Source organism: Octopus bimaculoides, chromosome 20, assembly GCF_001194135.2.
Source record: "Octopus bimaculoides isolate UCB-OBI-ISO-001 chromosome 20, ASM119413v2, whole genome shotgun sequence".
In the NCBI taxonomy this organism is placed as follows: domain Eukaryota; kingdom Metazoa; phylum Mollusca; class Cephalopoda; order Octopoda; family Octopodidae; genus Octopus; species Octopus bimaculoides.
Genome location: NC_069000.1, coordinates 9,939,342 through 9,944,145, shown reverse-complemented (window position 1 = coordinate 9,944,145; position 4,804 = coordinate 9,939,342).

Sequence of the window (4,804 nt, the reverse complement as noted above, 5' to 3'; positions counted from 1 at the left end):
ATATATAAAAAAGAGCGACTAGGAGGAGATAGAGACCATATATTTCCAATAATATTTTGATGCCCTAAAGGGCGCAGGAATGGCTGTGTGATAAGTAGCTTGCTTACCAACCACATAGTTCCGGGTTCAGTTCCACTGTGTGGCAACTTGAGCAAGTGTCCTCGACTATAGCCTCGGGCCGACCAAAGCCTTGTGAGTGGATTTGGTAGATGGAAACTGAAAGAATCCCGTCCTATATATGTATCTATATATACATATGTATGTGTGTGTATATGTTTGTGTCTGTGTTTGTCCCATCAGCATCGCTTCACAACCGATGCCGGTGTGTTTACGTCCCCGTAACTTAGCGGTTCGGCAAAAAGTGACCGATAGAATAAGCACTAGGCTTACAAAGAATAAGTCCTGGGGGTCGATTTGCTCGACTAAAGGCCGTTCTCCAGCATGGTCACAGTCAAATGACTGAAACAAGTAAGAGAGTAAAAGAGTAAAGAAGATTAATAACGTTAAGAATTGAAACCGGTCCCGGATTAGAATGATCTGCAAGCAAGAAGCTGTGACAAATTAGGGGAAAAAAACTGAAGTTGAAATGATGGAATAATTTAAGGTTTATTTAAAATCAACACAAAGTATTTTTTCTGAATTTCTAGCGTAGGCCATAAAGAGTAAACCAAAAGGTCCAGTGGAGGAACGTGTCTTGCAGGGTCTTAACCGTCTCCCCACTTAATGGTAGTGTTGTATTGTTTGTTTTTCATTCGTTTTATAATCATAAATTTATCATAAACTTTCCATTCGTTTTATTATAAATTTTATTATCATAAATTTCATTTCTATATATTTCCATACGCTTCCCGACCCCGTGTTTATTTTGTATCATCCCCTCTGTGTTTGGCCCTTGTGGCTTGAATACAATCCTTATTCCTATGCATTAGTAAAGTCTATATATTTTGGATGGGTTGGCAGCTGAACGACAAACTGTACGCGGCCTGGTGTCTACTCTCGAAAATAGTAGCTCTTCGCCCTGACGACATCATTCACGACTGATCTCAAAAGAGACCCGTTTCACTGGCCACCGGTTTATAAGTGCACAACTGTCGCAAGATTTTGATTTTCGATCTTTTGTACTTTGGTCACATACACTCGTAATTCAGCCGTATATAACTGGACCAATCAGGTATTATTGCAACTATCAGGACAGAACTAAACCGAGGAGAGATAATAAAAAACAGGATGGGTGGGGAGCGATGTTGCCCTTCTAGCATAGCTCTGGTCATTGGTTTAAGCTATCTTACCACGAAAAAGTTGCATACTTTAAGATAATGAGAACCACAACTCATTCAATGTTCGTATTAAGTTGCAAGTATATGAATAGTTCGTATACTTCGTAGGGCTATTTCTATCAGCTCTTACAGAATCGTCCATAGTTTCTAAGGAAATAATCATTCTTTGTTGATTTTAAACCAAATGACATGAAAAATTGCTGAATGTTTGACCAGGTCTTGTAAATACTGGTTTCAAATTTTGGCACAAGGCCAGCAAGTCCAGAAGAGGGGGTAAACCAATTATATTGACCCCAGTACTCAACTGGCATTTATTTTATTTACTCCGAAAGGATGAAAGGTAAAGTCGACCTCGGCGGAATTTGAACTCTGAACGTAAAGACGCTAAGCCTGTTGTCCGGCGTGTTAACGATTCTGCAAGTTCGCTACCTTAGGTTTTGTAATTATTCCAAGAAAGAATAGATGCGTGGTGAACAACAGCTTTCCTTATTTAGCTTTTCTTTTTCATCTTTAACTATTCCATTGTTTCTCCTTTCCTGTTTTCACTTCTTTAGCCAATCTTACAGGCAAGTAACTGTCTAAAGTGTTACTTGCATTTAAGGCATCGGAATCAACTAAGCGGTTTCAATTCTTAGCTGACGTGAAATTTTGCTTAAGGTATAGATGCCCTTAGATATCTATGAACGGAATATCTTGTCAGTTTCTGTTAAAAAAAATTTTTTTTAAGCAAAGAGAAAGACCGTGGTGGGCATTCATAAAGAATTAATATTCGGTGTTTATACGTCAGTCATGGAGCGTCTCACTAGTAGACAAAACCGATCATTTCGAGTGAAGACTTTCATTATTGTAGCAATTCGCAAGTTTAATTCGATTCGTTATATACAAATTTGGTTTTCTGTGGGTGGCATTTTGGTATTCGATCCTACTGTCATATCTTACATCATGTAAAATGTTACTCATTATCTGCAAAGTTCACGGTGTGAAGCTACTATAATATGACCAAGAAATTACAATCAAAATTAAAATCATCTTTGACAGAGCAGTCACTAATTCAAATGTCTTGTTTGTATTTAAATTTATTTACAATTATTCTTAAAAGCAATTAAAATATTTAAAAAGATAATATACAAAGTACATCTAAAAGTAAATTTTAAAAATCAGGAACGATCGCATCTATAAGGTTGAGGTTGGTTACAGATTTTAAACGACTGAAAAATTCGAAGCCAGCCTCGGTGCACAGAACAGAATCAAAAGTATGGCACTAACGATTAAAACGGCCAGAATAATCCAGTCATAATGTAAATAAATGATTATGCTAGCAGACAATACACTAAGTGAGGCACATAGGATGCAGTGAGCAAATCTCATTTTCGTAAACGGTTTCGAAAGCGGATAAACGAAATAGAGAATTGCCAACGAGCTGGCGCCAATAATGATGTGTAGAACAATTGTCCAATACTCTACAGTGCCTAGATTAGGCTTTACCAGCTCCACTAAACCTACGACACTGGAATATAAACAAAATAACGACAACAGCATGTAGTTGAACATCAACAAACCGGGCAAACGATAAGGGGTAGCGTGTTGTTGATTTTGCTGTTGCTGCTGCTGTTGTGATCCTCCCGGCGTGGTCGTTTCTGTGTTTTCCTCGTTGAGAGTTAGTGATGGGCGACGTGTTGTCCTCGATTCATTCGATGTCCGTAGCGAATTGTCCATAATTAGATAATCACCCGAAGAACTATCTGCATGATACACAGAACTATCTTCATTATTCGCAGAACTGTCTTCATTATCGGCAGAACTAACTGGGTTAGTTCTTTCTGGGTTCTCCATTATTTCTTCGTATATATTTTCCTTTTGCTGATTTTCTTCGCATACATCGTCCATTTGCTGATTTGAAGCCATCTGAATGAAAAGTTTTCTCTCTCTCTCTCTCTCTCTCTCGCTCTTCAATATTAGCAGTTTTGTATCTATTACTTTAAAAGAAACACTAGAAACTCAGTAACACTTTGGCTTGATTCAAATATATAGTCTTAAATAAACTATTCCATCGTTTCGTCTTGGGTCTTTCTATTTTCTTTGGTCAATCAAAATTTCTTGAATGCAGATCATTGTAATCTACGAAACGGTTTCAATTCACAGCCAACGTTATCAAATTGCTTCTAATGTCAATGTTTTATGAGCAGGATGGATACGAGTACTCGTTTCCGAAGAAATGTGTGCACTTTTTCCGGCGACACTTTGCTTTATTGTTCTATACGGATAATTATACAGATACAGTAATGGATTTTACAACTAAACACGACGGCCCACCTTGACTCACGGTGGAATATGCGAAAATTAACATCAGCTGAAATACAGGATGTGACAGCTGGTTGTACGAGGCACATATTACCTAGTTTGAAAACCCTGTCTTACGAGTTTTATGTATGTCAGTAGTGTTTACTGTTGTCTTACCAGACGTCTACAGCAATTAGCAGCTAAACGGGTGAGTTCCCAGTTCTGTATACCGTGAAGTAGTAGCGTTGCTAAAGAAGACACGGACAAAGGGAACATAATCTATAATTTCCATCGCATAATTCTGATAGAAGCAATATTTAAGATTTTAACCAAGAAGCTATTAAGATGTTGGTACTTGTCGTCGGTTGCGTGTTCGGGAAAATGCAAATATGCGCAATATGCACCCGGTCTATCCAAGATAATTAAACCTCTTCTTCATACAATACATCGTAGAGATGGTTTGTAGTAAACCTGGATTTGCTGTAGATCTAATAAACTTGGATCAATTTTGATAGCTTGCACCATTGCTACTTGGCGGCTGTTCCCAAGGCAGACAGTTACTCTCTTGTCTTCAACGGCATTTTCTCGGGGTAGTCAAATTAAACCTATCGGAACCGTTTAAAATTAAGCACTCAGTTCATCAAAAATGTCCTCTCTCAGATTTTCTGTACGTAATGATTCTCGAGCCACTACTGCAGAAATGAGAGCTGTTGAGGAGTATCTCGTACGGACTGGAATTCGAAAGAGCCGTCTTGACATATGCAGACACTGTCATCGTCATGGAATTGAATACCAAGAAAATCGAGGTGATCGGCACCATTCTTAAGGAATACGAATCAAAACTTAACATGAAGAAGTTGATTGACTTATAGTTCGGCATCTGGAAAGGTAATTCCATGCGGTCAGACAGTGTTGTGGGGCATTGGACGTAGGGAAGCAGAGCCAGTCTCCCAACTCCCTCCCCGTAAAGGAAAAAAGGGAACAAAGTGATAAAATACTTAATTTTTTTATGAACTAATGAACAATTAAGGGAAATCAAGATCTGGGATAGTACGGTAGTGGTAAATACTTGGAACGAAATGTCCAAGCATTTGGGATGTGCAATAGTTGATACATCTGATAAAAAGAAATTGGATAATTACGAGGATAAAGCGAAATACTTCGAAATTAAAATGGACAAAACAGAAATACCATTTATGATAAGTGCTGGTAATTTGAAAACGGACATTGATATTAATGTCTCAGAC